General features: G+C 37.6%; 1 protein-coding gene across 3 annotated transcripts in view; it reads left to right on the forward strand.

The window, feature by feature from the left end:
- The window catches only part of LOC136886409 (uncharacterized), a 314,687-nt gene that overhangs the window by 44,070 nt on the left and 254,124 nt on the right, over positions 1-16,493 (forward strand). The gene's annotated exons all lie outside the window — the stretch shown is intronic.

Consider the following 16,493-nt stretch of genomic DNA (forward strand, 5'->3'; position numbering starts at 1 on the left):
GATACGTGCATCACATATTCCAAACTAATATCCAAAAATCACTAAACATTAAGATACATTTGTCCTAAATACTCCGTGCTAAGAGTGCCATGATTACTCTAAAATTCACCACGAGATGGCAAAGGTATTGCAAGAAATCAGCTTCATTTCCCGTATCAAATCTTATTTACATTAAATCTATAAAACTAAACTCCCACCTGTTTGATACTATATATTTGCTTTAATTATTTGTAGAATGTTTCATCCCTTAGGAACATCTTCAGCTACATAACATTGCTTTGGTAAAATTGCATGGAATTATTTTGTTCTAAAAAAACTTACCTTTGTTATGCTTACAACTAATTTAAAAAAAGATAAACATAAATAAAATAGGTGGGGAGGGTTGAATGGTGCAAAATGGGAAGATGGATCTGCTTATGTTCTAACCTAATTTAAAACAATTTCCTATTCACTTAAAAATGATTAGTTATCGCACTTTTGTTCATATGTGATGTGTGTGTTTTTCTTAGTAGATCATTTTTAAAAACATCTTTGAAAAGGACTTTTTCACATCGATGTTATGTCTTAATTAAAAAAAAACTGCTCTCTTCAGCTCCTCTTCTTTTCTGAAGTGAGTGTTGTCATTTGATTTAACTTGGTGAAATTGGGTTTCTTGAATTTTTGTTTATTATGGGATTCTCTGTAACTGATTGCTGTCTTATTGATGCTGTGAAAAAGCTTTCCCAAAGTCTTGATATGTTGTCAACCTACTGCGACCTCGGAGACCCAATTCAGGAGACCCAATTTCACCAAGTTAATTGAAACGACGACACTCACTTCAGAAAAGATGAGAAGAGAGCGACGTAAAAACACTTGTAAAAAAAAAAGAAGAGCAGCTGAAGAGAACAGTTTTTTCATTTTAATTAAGATATAACATTGTCAAGAAAAAGTCCTTTCCAAGCACTTTTTTTAAAATGAACAACTAAGAAAAGCATACACATCACTAGGGTTCAGAAGTTTAAGACCTAAAGAAGTACAAAATATGCAAGCAAATATGACCTAAAAACTAAAAAATATCACATGAATTTTTAGGATAGGTAGAGTATCACTAACATACAGTAAACTTAAGTGCAAAAACGTGATCAGCGATAATACACCAGACACATTTAATCATACAAACTGACAGAGAGATACAGTACATTAAAATTTTCAACATTCATTCAGTATCATAGCCTTGAGATGCAGTTCTTGCTTGGTTTTCCTAAAAGAAAACAAAAAAAACCCCGAAATATTAGCATGCTTTAAGGTATCTGTCGGCGTAAGTTAGAAGACACTGCCTAACAGGAAGTTTATTGAGTTCATAATCGTACATACCTCTTAATCTTCTTCTTTGCCAGCATTACACATCACGACCATATGATTCTCAGGCTGTCGAAGAGAAATCTCCTTCGAAGGTCGCTCAGTATTTTTTTGTACTGGGAGAAGCTCCTTTCTATGTCACATGATGTCACAGGAGCGTATTTAAACATAGTCAGTTCATTGCTGCTTAGCTGCAGGTCGTTTTTGCCTAAACCAGATCCATTACCCTCTAAAATGGCACCAATTCTGCACATTGTTGCGTATCCTTCATTTGCACTCGGCACCTTACTAAGTTTGTTCTTCACCGCAACTGACGCTGTACCTCTTTGGATACCATGTCCTTTATTATTCCCAAACTGTCACATAATTCTAAACCAGCAGTTTCTAGGCAAGAGATAGTTTTTGATAGTTCTCTGTAATTTGAAGAAATACATACTAATTGTCTTGAAGAATCATTGGAAAACAGTTCCTGTGCAATTTTTATTGATGATACCTCACTACTGTCAAAAGTAGAAACAATTTTTTGCACAGTTTCATAATGTTCACAGTAGTACTCTGCTGCGTTAAGCCACGCTCCCCATCGGGTGAGCACTGGCTGAGGAGGAAGAGGAAGCGAAGGCGTGTGATCTTTGAATTTTGCCACCCTCAGTGGAGCCTTCACAAATATTTTCTTGACGTTTGATATTAACCGCTCAACATCAGGAAAATTCTGCCATATTTCTTCAGCAACTCCGTGCAATCCATGAGCAAGACACGTTAAATGGACCATTTTTGGGTAAAGTACCTTAAGTCCCCTTGCTGCTATCACCATGTATGGTGAAGCATCGGTTAGTAACAGCAACATTCGTTCTTGCTTAACTTCACCATCCCACAAAAGCTTCATGGCATTGTCAAAAAGTATTGCAATTGTGGAACGGTTAGCTGCATCTAGAACCTCCGAATGAAGTAAATATACATCGCCCGGATGATCCACGAGAAGCGTGCCAATTATAACATTCGCAACATACCTACCACAAACATCCGTAGTTTCATCAACGGATACCCAGATGCTATTGTTGCCTACACTAATTCTAATTTTTCGAAGTGTGTCTTCATAACAGGAGGGCAAATAACTTTTTCGCAATGTTGCCTCATCTGGGATCGACTGTGTTGTGTATTTTGTTAAGAATTTTCGGAAGTGTTTGTTGTTCACTTTGTTGAGCAGAATATTGGTATACCAACATTTCGCACAGGTCTTTTGAGAAATCGGAAAGTTTGGTTGACGAAGATTTCGTTGTATCAAACAAAAGAGCCTGCCTGCTCTGTTCAGAAGAGTTTCGATTCACGCAGCTTTTATGCTTAGCCGTAGCGCAGTGCTATTGCACATTAAATCGCTTTATCGCCACTACCTTAACTTCACATGCTTTACAAAAAGGAATTGTTCCGTCACTACTGAACGTCTCTTCACTGAACTCTTTCACGTACTTTCTTAACTTTACAGCTTCACTACACTTTACTTTCGGCATGATGGGGTTCACTGCAGTACTACAAGCATGACCAATCTGTTGAAATCTGTTGGAAGTGAAAGAGCAAGGGAGGTTTAACTCGACCCTGCAAGGAAGTACTGGGAGAGATACAACATGGCATTTCCTTGTTTGCTAATTGTTTCTGAGCTAAATATATATACTGGAGTGACATCATATTGAAAGACGGAAACACACTATCGTCATGTTCAATGACCTCATGCGTACAGTGTCGCAATCTAACTTGTCCAGAAAGCTGTGCTAAAAGACGTCCGTAGAGGAGCGCCTTCTTGGAATCGGGTCTTCTAAACCTGCTACCTGCCTGTTCCGGGAAAAGGAAGTAAAATATATCTACTACACTATTCGGAAATCCTATGTTTGAAACTCGACGTAGATAATACGTACCTTGTTAACGACACCTCAATTTAAACAAAAATGCTGAAATTATAACCAAATATGATCTTATATCACTAAAATGAGCAAAATATGACCAAAACAATAAAAATGGCCGAAATATGCATTTATAGGCAACATCAAATTGCTTTAAACTTGGTCAGGGACCAGTCATTCAAACTTATTTTTCAGATTTCGGGTAAAATGAGCTCAGGAAAAAATATGACTTTTCCTTAACATCCGAACCTTATTCATCACATATGAACTAACAATTTTTAAGTGAATAGGAAATTGTTTTAAATTAGGTTAGAACATAAGCAGATCCATCTTCCCTTCCCACTTCACTGCCTCATTCAACCCTCCCCACCTATTTTATTTATTTTTTATCTTTTAAAAATAGTTTTGTTTTAAGCATAACACAAAGGTACTACTTTAAGATAGTTTTTTGAGAAGATTTTACCTATGCAATATTATGTAGCTGAAGATGTCCCTAAGGAATGAAACATGTTCTAAAAATAATTAATTTGCTTAAAGCAAATATATAGTATCAAACAGGTGGGAGTTCACTTTTATTGATTTAATGTTATGGCAAAGATATACACTCCTAAAACACAGGAACAACCTAGTACGATATGACAGAATGCAATTTTTTTCCGCTACGACTTAGTATGATATATTAAGGAGGGGGTTCAAAAGTTTGGGAGATTTGTTCTTCAGGATTTGGATCTTATATTTCAAGGCAGTCACGGCAACTTCTCTTATTAATGCCTGATCATTGTTAAAAGATTTGTCTAAAGTTAAAAACTTCATGGCCGTTTCGTATTGAACTGAGAATCACAAAAGTAATTTAATATAATGGAATCCACCTTTTCAATACATACAAATCTGTTGCACATAAATTATATACAACATTTTTATTATTATAAAGGTGCCGGTTTCGACATGTTTTCAATGTCATTGTTACCGTGTTTTAGCGGTAGGTAGAGGTGAAAGAAGGTGCGGGCGTGAACGGGTCTCAAACTACGGAATCAAAGTTAATGTAAAATTTGACAAGGTTATATTTTCTTTTTAAAATGAAGAAATAACAAACATTGCAGGTACAGAGTAGCAACTCTACAAAATGTAGGTACAATAATTACTGGATTTGGGCTCAGCGCCCTTATTTCGCAATTCGTGGGCAAATCAGCCCAACCTTACTTCAAAATAAGTTTTACCAGAGGGGCAGAAAACCCCATTCATGTTCAGGAGCATTTGCTCCAAATTACACCAAAAAGCCTCCACGAGGCATCCAAGACTCAATTTTCGAAAAAGAGCCACACGCTCTCAACTTTAAGCCTCTCAAAGGCCACACCAAACTCCACCTTCAAGTTGTCCTCACTGAACATAGACACAGGGGTAAAATACCCAACCTACTGAGGTCTATTAAATGAAAAGGGGTAATTACATGACCTCCAAAATAACAATTCGAGAGGAGGCGATCTGCACTCCTAATACACTTTGTTTTTAAAACCTAATCTGGCTCTAGGCCACTAATGCAAGGGCTAATCCCATACTACAGAGGTGATTTTAGAAAAGAACAAATTTACATAATGTTAAGGAAGAATAGGTTGAGAAAAATAAGTTCACCTCAAAACAATATGATTGGGAGCTCGAGAGGGTTAAGCACTCTCTATCCCGATATGCAGTTTAAAAGATAGAATAGATACCAGTTTCTTTACATTTTACGGAAGGTTACATAATGGAAAAACTTCGGACCCGCCCCGAGAGTTAAACTGCTGAGCTAGCAAAGAAAGAAGTTATTAATTGACCATTACCTTGTTGTTGACCGCTGCCGAAGAAAGAGGCGCTTCCTGCCCCCTGCTATGTACTTTACACACTGAAAGATGGAACAGAAGTGGCCCGGAGACCCTAAAATCAGCAGTTTATATCCTCTCGCGGAAGGTTCGAGGCGTTAGGGGAATGTAAACACCCTCCCACAAACTCTTTATTGGGTAGGATACAGCAACATATTCAAGTTGGGGGAAGATACCTCTGATTGGTCAGAAATTAATAACAGAAATTCGGGATTGGTTAAATGCAAAACAAGGGGAAAGAGAGGGGTATACAGCCAACTTAAACAATAACAGAAAGAAATTTAACAAGAAACCAACTTTTGAAATAAAAATTTTCTCCAAAAAACAGTTCTTTCACTCCGCACTAGGGTGCACTATTGTTGATCTTCAGTAGTGTCCTCTAGAAGAGAAAGTTCACACTTCTTACTACAAGCAAAACAAAAATACGTCGAAAATGACACAATTCAAAAACTCTAAAATTTCCAGGTAGTGACATCTTCTGAGAAACTTGAAGATTAATACCGTCAATAAAGTTCAGACTTCCTCCAGCAGAGGAGTTTCAACTGGCGCACATTTTAAATTAGCAGCGTGGAGGTGTACCGCCCGGTACAGTCATCATCAGCCTTATGTAAAACTATGCAGGAGAATAAATTCACGTATAGCAGCAATACACACATACTAGGTAAAGTTCGTATAATGACACATTTAAAATAGTTCATATAAAATATCTGAGGATTGCTACGCATTGGCGGCGTAATAGTCTTGTATTGTTTTGGTACACGAGTTGAGGCACTTTCTGTAAAGTTGTGCTTTGGTATGATAAAACTTTATGAAAACGTTAAAATCTTGATAAGTATATTATTCATAGAGAAATACAGCACTGAGGAATAATCTGAGCACTGTTGGTGGAATGGTCATCTTATCTTAAAGTTGTACTATGTGCATCGGATGACATCTCCTCTCCATAGAGTAAGCTTCCTGGCATGCTGCGGCAAGGTTTCACGTTCAGCTTGAACTGAGGAACCTTGGTCCTACATACCATCCTAGGACCTACATGTAGGCTACACTAAAACACCACCTTCCGACGCACATAGTACAACTTTAAGATCAGATGACCATGCCACCAACAGTGCTCAGATTATTCTTCAGTGCTGTATTTCTCTATGAATAAGATACTTATAGAGATTTGGCACAGGCCAGAGTAAAGTGTAGCTTCCACCGAAGTCCCAGTCAACATCCATGGCTGTGACAGTATGGAAGTTGCTGGGGTATGGGTAGTGCTGAGTAATGACATTCAGAGCATGACTAGTGCATCTGAGTGTTATGAAAGGTGCTGCTCATAGGGTCAGTTGTGCTGCAATAGTACTTTCTGACCCAGTGAGGAAAGCAATGGCAAACTACCTCACTCCTCATCTTGCCTAGTACGCCTCATTTTGGTGCTGCCATTGGTTTTTGGGGTTTCCTTATAACCGCATAACCTTTGAGGATCCAACCAGCCTCTGGGCTGATGACCTAACAGACAGACATCAAGATTTTAACGTGTTCATAAAGTTTTATCATACCAAAATCACAACTTAACAGAAAGTGCCTCAACTCATGTACCAAAACAATACAAGACTATTACGCCGCCAACGCATAGCAGTCCTCAGATATTTTATATGAACTAACTTATTTTAAATGTGTCATTATACAAATTTTACCTAGTATGTGTGTATTGTTGCTATATGTAAATTTATTCTCTTGCTTAGTTTTACGTAAAGCTGATGATGACATTGAAAACATGTCGAAACCGTTACCTTTATAACAATAAAAATTTTGTAATATAATTTATGTGCAACAGTTTTGCATGTATTGAAAAGGCGGATTCCATTATATTAAATTACTTTTGTTGTTAAAAGATTTGCAGAACTTGACGAAAAAGAGAAGAATTGTTCCTCTAGCGCCAACCGTTAATCCAGTGACTTTTATATCATCCAGCTGGTATTATTGTTGATAGAATAGGATGGTTGGTTCATATGTTATTTTCTTTTCCTCATGTGCCTCATTGAGTACTTTCAACTGCTTGGTTTTATTGGGACTTAACTGTAAAACACAATATATTAATAACAAGTGATTAAAATACGGATATATTCAATTGTAACTGACTAATAAATTATTATGGAAGAACTGAAGAACCTGTTTTGACTTGTTCATGTCATTAAATGCAAAATGAAGGTTATTGATGTTAGCTTCTTGTCTCAATGCAGAGGATAGAATATGTTAGACTGATAGAATGTGTCAGACAGAAACAGGAGAATTGAATATGTACATGTTGAAGGCGGTTCTTTAGCACGTATGATGGAGTGAGTGAACTTAGGATGTGCAGTTCTGAGATGAGCTTGTTAGTATTGCATTTTATCAAATTTAATATTGTAAGTGTAACTAAGGCTTAAAATGATCATTAATACTATTTTCAGTTACTAACCAGTTTCTTTTTTCCAACTTTGCTCTTCTGTCATTGTCATCCATCTATCTATCTATATATATATAGCAGAATGTCCATTCGTTCATCCATCTGTTCCTTATACAAATCCGTACTGTCCCACCAATCTGAACCAAATTTTGTATACTTACCTTTAAGAATCCTGCAGGTAACTCCATCTACAAGAAATTTTATCAGCCCTCGGTATTCACTCAGTTTAGTCCCTTTGGCACATTGACACAGGATAATATAGACAAAATATTGAATTTGTTGTACAAGGACAAAACAAAGATCAATTTAAGCCTCATGATGTGAAGAGCAAAACTTGGTAAGGCCCTATGGGTTTCTAAAACCATGTTATGGAGATATTGACATCACACTATCTCACTCTAGGAATAGGATGAAGAAATGACCAGCAATAACCATGGCAACATCAGCTCAAGGATATTACGGTACAATACAGGCCTGCTGTTCGAAGTGCATAAATGTAGACTAAGCTAAGGAGAGTATGACTGTCTGGAAAAAGGCACTGTGGGGATAAGCCACTCTTAGGGGTGGAGGTGAAGAGGGGGTGACATATGAAAATAGTGTCGATTCAATAGGTTTCGGGGTTGCTGAGATGAACAGTGACACACTGCATGTCGTTTAAGTCAAAGTTCAGCCCCCATCGGCATGTGAGGTGAAAAAAAGGGTGTAAAAAGTCCAAAATGGCAGAGATTATGGATGTATGTGTGTGCAGCCCTCTGGGCAGGGGTGGAAAGTGGGTGAGGTATAAAAGTAGTAGAAAACAACCAATATTAAAGTAGAATCCATAGTTTTCGGGTCGCTGAGATGAATAGCAACACTCCAGATGTCGTTCAGGCCAAGTCGGAGTTGAGGTTGAGAAGGGGTGAAAATGAATGTCCAAAATGGCTGAGATTATGGATTACAGCTGTCAACTAAGCTTGGTGAACACATGAATTACTATACAATCTGTAAAAATAATTTTGTGGGCTAAGACACCCCTAGCGGAGGGGATGACTAAAAATAATTAGAAAACAACAAATATTACTGTCAAATCCATAGTTTTGGGGGGCACGTGGATGAATACTGACACTCCGGATGCCTTTAAGTTGAAGTTATTCATGGTAATTCAGAAGGGGTGACAAAGGAAATGTCCAGATTGACCGAGATTAGTGTTGATTACCCAGTTTGCTGGGTCCCTCAGCTGATTGGTGACAGTTCTCATGACGGTTGGAATCATATACATCATATCTATAATGCGACCCTTAAATACATTGTTATAACTTACTTTTATTATTTGTATGAAAGCACCAACTACTTCCCAGACAATATGGGCTGCCACAAAGAAATACTTTATGCAAAACTAAATAATCTCAAACTTAAATGTAAAGTTATACTCATAACAATATTTCTAAATCTACAAAAGATTTTCATAAACTATCAATCAGCGTCACAATTATGAAAACTAAAACAGTTACTTCATACGGGTAATACAGATCCTAAAAGTAAAAGGTGTGAAAGAGAAAGTGACAGAGATTGTAGATGTAGGTGTGTAAATGATATCTTTCAGAATAGCTCTCAACCAAACTTCATATTAATACGAATTACTATCTCAAAATGATACTGGTGGCGTAACCCCTACCAATTGTAGGAGAAGGAATTACATACAAGAATAATCGCAAATGACCAGTATTAGCATCGAATACATAGTTTCTGTGGTCGCTGAGATGTATTGCGACACTGGATGCCATTTAAGTACCATTTCAGCTGCGTAGGCATTGTGAGAAGCGGTGATGAAGAGAATGTCCAAACTCACAGAGATTAGTTTAATTAACGAGAAACAAAATAATCTATAACTAAAACTTGAAATTATACCAATAGCAATAACTCTTAAACTACAAAATACGTAGTTCTCAAAATATCAGTCAGTGTCACAATAAATAAATCTACAAATATTTGCTTCATAGTTAATTAACAGGAAATAAAATGCGTAAAGGTAAACAATCAATAAAGTGCCCAGGCAGTGCTGGGTAATACAGCTTAGTATATTAAAATTCATATTCCATTTTGCCAATTCACAGCAATATTAAGAAAACTAGTGTGTTTCAACAGCTGAAATTGGTACAAGTTATAGGTTGTCATCTCTTCTTTACAAGAAATACATAATCAGCCTCTCATGACCACGACTTTTATACTTTTATAAAGAAAAATGTGTTATTTCAGTGATTATTTCATATTTACAATGATGACATACACAGCTGTATCTATCTGCATGAGTTTGAAATATGTACATCTTGATTTTGATTCCCTTCCACAGATACTGTATATAGGAAAAATTGGAACGTTTGAGACTGAAACTGATACTAGGTATAGGTTACAAGAACAATGCAATGATGACCATCATACTTGAACTGTCTAGTGAAAAATACTACCTTCAGTGAAATGAATGAATCATTCTGACCAAATAACTCCGATCTCCCCAGAATGAGCTCTGATGACGTCATCTGACCTCCTGTATGCCAAATTCCACTTCATATATTTAACACTCTCACATTATCTCATTCGATAAGCCTTCTATTGAGTTTGAGGAATGACATCTTAACAAATATTGATCATGGATGCAACAGGTTCATCTTCTCAATTCATCGTTACCGTCTCAATTTCCTCTCTTTTGCCCTCCTTAATGATCTTGGCTGTGATGTTGAGCATGGCTAGTGACTGCAGTATGACATGTCAATATTTTTCTCTTGGCAGTCCTTGTAACATAAGTGCTCCTTTATTCAAATAGCCCAGCTCCACTCCAGCTTCTTTCAGCTTGTCCGTTATTGTTTCAACCTTGTTCAGATATTGTCTCATGGTAGTACTTTCCCTCTTTTACCATGATAACAACTCTTCAAATAAGTCCTTTATGTCCAATGCATTAAAATCACAGTGAATATGATGAAGCACTTCCCACATATCGTCATTGCCTCTCAAAATACAATTATGTGGCATTGTTAGTGAGACAAATACTGACCCCCCCCTTTGCGCGAACTGAGTCCTACAAACTAGGTTTCTTTGCTCGTTCAGCGCGGCTTTGGAACGATCTACCCACCAACATTAAATGTAGAAATGTAAATATAGTTAAATGTTATGTTAGGAAGCACATACGGTGAGAAAATGCATGTGAATATGTGGAAGAATGAACGAGGGAGTGAAAGGTTGTATAAATAAGAAATATGTATATATTAGGCTATACTTTGTTACTTTACCTGTAAATAGTGTATATGACTGTTTTACTTTAGGATTTAGGTAATTATTTCAAAGGTCAGGGGGCACTACGTGTAGGGGGCTTGTCCTTTTTCCCTGGCCTTCCATAGATACTGTAAAGGTTTATGGTAAATAAATAATGAATGAATAAATGAATAAATATAATTTGATAGGCTTCGCACAATGGTGGTTGTAATCGGAGTAGTTTGATAACTCGACACGTTCTGTCGTGAATGTGAGATAAAATTTTGGCGAACATCTTTAGTAACCATCATAAAATATAGTTAATAGTGTCGTAAAGTGTCTCATTCTTAAAGTATTGGAACTGAATACCCCGTCATGTTATCATAGTGTTCAGTGTTGTATATAGTCTGTTAATTATAATGTGGGGATATAATTGTGCAAGAGCAGTGTAAAATTTGTGACTGGTGTATGTGATAGAGACGTACTCAATTTTCTGGAAAACATAGGGCCTATATCAATTTAAATTTAATGTGACTTGTGATTATCCATCGATCTGAGTGTGTGTTTCATCTGATAAAATGAACATTTGGAAACCACAAGAGAATTACACCTTATTCGAGTGTTTCCGTTTTGTAGATATGAGGATAAACTAATTTTAGGCATTATATTATTTACTCGTGATAAGTGTGTACGACTTAGTGCGAATATCCTTGCATTAAAGACTGTGTGAGCGAGCGCGATTGTTGATTTAAACAAGTATATCGATAGTGACGGTTTACTATTTGAAATCACGGCCTACCAGATATCAAAACTGATCCAGTGTATCCAGATACGGTAAAGTTTATTTTCTATAGTGAACTTCTATCTGAATAAGTGTTATCTTCGAGTCTATTTGTGTAGTGGAGTAAATATCAGCCAAACGAGCACTTCAAAATTCTTTTAGTGTGGTAGCCATATTGCTCTGCTCTGCAACGTCTTCGAGGGTGCGTTCCTAATGCCAGGGAAGGACGATACCGAGAGCACAGGAGACAACACTCCGTGCGGAGAATGTGGAAAACAGATAACAGAGACCAGTGCTGCTGTGGGCTGTGATGGAAACTGTCGTAAGTGGTTTCACAAGGAGTGTTCCGGAGTTAATGCGGGTGACTTTGCGACTCTCAAAAAGCCTAGCACTACATTGCTATGGATGTGCAAGATATGCAAAGATGATTTAATTATGTTAAGACATGGAAAAGAAGAATTAAAAGCAATATGGGAAGAAATAAGAAGTCTTAAGGAAAGCATCAAACAAACGGTTGCGGAAGAGATAAATAAAGCGATGCCTAGACAAAATGAAGAACATAAGAACAGTTCTAAAGGAATCAGTACTTCTGTTACAGTTCAGCATCCTCAAATCACTGCCAAGAAAGGATTGGCCCCGAAACCACCAAAAGTGGAGTCAAATAGCCACGAACAGAACATTCGAGTAATTGAAGACAAAGAAACGTCATCTAACACCGAAGAGGGGACTTGGACGGAGGTTGTGAAGCGAAACCGGCACCGCAGACAGGTAATCATAGGTTCGAGAAAGGCTGATGAAACTAGCAACCTAAGAGCGGCTAATAGAACAGCCTGGTTGTACATAGGCAAACTTCATCAGAACACGGAGAGGGAGGATATTATTAAATTCCTTCGAGATAACAATATATCTGATGGCATTATTTGTGACCAATTAGACACAAAAGGTACAAAGAAGGCGTTCAGAATTGGTATTGGATTTGACCACCTAGAAAAAGTAAATAACCCAGAATTCTGGCCAGGGAGGATTTTGGTGAGGAGGTATAATTTTCGACCCCATAACGACTCGGGTACAATGCTCTCGACCAAATCCCGATAAGGACGGCAACGTTTTGCCTACATCAAAGATTAAGCTACTATTATGGAATATTGAAGGAATGCTGAGCATGACAAACACACTAGAAGAGATGATACAGGAATTTGATGTAATAATCCTAGTGGAAACATTTTTAACTCATGCGTGGCAAACTAGTAGACATTATTCAACATTCGTCATGGCAGAAAAACCTCCAGTAGGGAGGCCCAAAGGAGGCACTGCATGTCTGTTCACTGATCAGTTCTCACCATTTAGTGTACAATACAGATCTACGAACGTTTTAGTAGTTCGAACCAAGCCGTGTGTTTGTGTATGTGTATATTTCCAGCCAGATTTCTCATCAACTGAGATTATTGAGGTAGTAAAGCTTTAACTGTTACTACTAGGGATGATGCCATTATCCTTGCCGGAGACCTAAATTGTCGCATCGATGCAGAACATCGAAAATCAACAGAAGTTTTGGACTTCTTAGAAGAGGAAGGTCTTCGGTTGGTGAATGCCTCTGACATGAATACCTACATGTCTCATAATGGTGCTAGCACAATAGATCTGGTGTTTATAAACTCTTAAGTTTGTGTCGATCAAGCAGGAGGTTATTCTCGAGGCGCAACGGAAACACCTACCAGTTGCAACTTCCTTACAGCTGGAGAATAGGCCTAGTATGCTTGATACAGTTAGAGACCATACAAAAATAAGTAGAAAAAGTAATCCGTCTCTTATCTGTGGTGAAGATAATCAAACGATACTTAACCTATTACGAGAGGGTAATCTTAATGAGGCTGCATTATATCTAGAAGTGCTGCTCCAGAATGCTACTCTACCAACAATACCTATGGTCAGGAAATCTCAACCCTGGTTTACCAATGAATGCTATAAATGTCGTAGAGATGTGCTGGAAGCATTACATACAGCCCGAAGGGAGAAAACGAAAGAATTCCTTGAAATATATGCCAGTAAAAGGAGAGCATACAAACTACTACTAAAAGAAGCCAAAAATCATTATAGAGAGGAAGAAGAAAAGAAACTTATAGAACGTGCCAGTCTAGATCCTTACCTGGCTCTGAAGCCTAGACAACCGAAGTTCTCCAGGAACTTACCAATGGAAGTTTGGGAAAAGCACTTGAGTGCAGTGCTTCAAGAGAGAGACACACGACCTACTAATTATTTCGTGCCAGTTTTTCAAATAATCCCTGAAATTGACGAATTTTCAATTAATGAGGTATCAACTATTACAGCATCTAAAGATAACAAGGTATGTGGCCCAGATCACATTTTTAATGAACATCTTAAAGCTGCTCTCCCAAAATTGGGTGAATCCATCACTCGCCTAATGAATGAATGAATGAATGAATGAATGAATGAATGAATGAATGCTTGCGGCAAGGTAGGATACCAGACAACTGGAGAAAATCTACTATTAAAATGCTATATAAAGGCAAAGGTGATACCGCAGATCCCAACTCATATAGAGGAATAGCGCTAGAGTGTACTCTACTAAAGACTTTAACTTCATTAGTGGGTAAACGTCTCATTAAACTGGTGGAAAATAACCTACCGGAGTCGCAATTCGGATTTAGAAAAGGGAAATCAACGACTTTAGCTATCCGCTGTCTCCAGAATGACATAGAAGAAGCCTTAAAGAAACCAGGGGGTAAATTGCATGCCATCTTTATAGATTATTCGAAAGCTTTTGACACCATAAGCAGAACCATACTGTTAGAAAAATTGGAGAGTTTCATTGGTAGTACGAACTACCTTATACCGCTGATTAGGAACTTACTGCTCAACAATTCAATAGAAGTAGATGATGGCATTACCAAATCTATTATTTTGGAACAAACAACCGGGGTATTACAGGGAGACCCGTTAAGTCCATTATTATTCATCATTGCGACAGCAGACATAGTAGATTGGGTAAACCAGGAAAGCGTCAAACTATTAATGTACGCTGATGATATGGTCTTAACATCAACGTCAGAGAAGGAACTCCAGGAATCATTCAATCAAATAGTAGGCTGGATAAAGAAAAATGAGCTCAAACTGAATGTAGAAAAAACAGTGTCCATGACGTTTAGAAGAGGGGGACCTCATGGAACTATTATGAAGACCAAGAACTTAAGTCCGTAAAGCATTTTAAATACTTGGGTGTAATTTTTCAAACCCAAGGTAATGTTTTTACCCTCCATCTCATAGACCGTCTAAATGCATCAATGAAAGCAATATCTGATTTTAAGCATCTGAGAAACTTGTCTTTAGAAACGGCCATAAAACTCTTTCATCTAAAAATCAGCCCTATAGCAACATATGGCTTGGAAAACATTTGGAAACATTTGAGTATGAAACAGTTAGATAAAATCGAGAAGTTGAAGGCAATCTACTTGAAACGGGCTCTGTGCCTCTCCAAATATTCTCCTTCCCGGCTCGTGTATGAGCTATCCAGAGAGGGATTTTATGTGGAAGAGCTAAGGTTACAGTTGTTACTTCCAGCAACAACACCCTATATACGTCTGCTTCGAGACCTACGATCGAAGAAGGCTGACATCTGGGAAGATTTCTACTCTACCGATGCCATGCTAAATCGCGAGTGGGTTCAAGGTGGATATGAACTGCGACACCTGCTGACAAGGTTCTCCGTTCATGGGTTCCATTATAAACTGTGTAATATAAAGCGTTATCATGAACCAGGTTTGAACTGTGTATGTTTAAGATGTGGTGCACACTGTACTAGGTACCATGTTTTAAGTTGTAAACAGCGATCAGAATCACTGGTGAAATTTTGCAACGAAGACTAATGTTTTATATAGTAATTCTTTGCACATTGTGCGCGTTAAATAAATTATTTTATAAATATATCATTGACCAAAAATTCATTGATATAGTGCATGCAATGCTGAACCTTAGATAACAGAACCTTTCAGGTCAGAGTACTTATGTCATGTTTTGCTCATGTCTCAAACTTGATGTCATTTATAAATTTATCTTCCACACACTGAATTATCATGTTTCTAGTGTCCTCATTGCTTCAGAAATGAACATATTCTTTCTCTCCACTCCATGTAATTATTCTCAGAGAGGATAGGATAATTCTTCATACTTGCCATGTTTCATGCATCTCACTTCTATCTCATTGCTTAATGTCCCTTTCACCTCACAACTTTTCACTCATTGTCTCTGTACTTCTGGGCCCATAACCTGTTGGTTATATCTGGACAAGTTATAATAATTACAAGGATGACATTAGATATTAAAACTCTTTATTGTCCCACATTTGTCTTCACACACTACAAAAGACAATAACTGACTAACAAGAATGAAATCTATGTGAAAGGAACGATGAAAAACACTACACCAACTGTGACACAAAAATAGCATGACATAACCTAAACACTTGTACACGAAAAATGTATCAAAACGATCTTGATACCAACAATAGTCAACCAGTAAGATGTGTACCAAAAAATTGTGAAATGGACTTTGTTTTATAGCTTATAAAAGTATGAAATAATTAGGGGTGTCAAGCCTAGGGCCTCGAATTGTGAGTCTAGAGTTGTAAACACTGTACCACTTGTGCTTCTGAAAAATCATAAATTGTACCCAAAAAAAAAATGCATGGGGCAACAGCCTTCATAGACCTTTACCTACCAAGCGACTGCTGCTCAACCTGAAGGCCTGTAGATTACGAGACTATGCATGGTCAGCACTACCAATCCTCTTGACTGTTTTTCCTGGCTTTCTAGACGTGGACTGCTATCTCATCCTTGGATAGTTCCTCAGTTGTAATTGTGTAGGCTGAGTTAACTTTGAACCAGCTCTTACCTCTTGGTAAAGATCCCTGACCTGGTGGGAATCAAACTCACAGCCTCCAGGTAAGAGACAAA

This window comes from Anabrus simplex, chromosome 1 (genome assembly GCF_040414725.1).
Source record: "Anabrus simplex isolate iqAnaSimp1 chromosome 1, ASM4041472v1, whole genome shotgun sequence".
Lineage (NCBI taxonomy): Eukaryota > Metazoa > Arthropoda > Insecta > Orthoptera > Tettigoniidae > Anabrus > Anabrus simplex.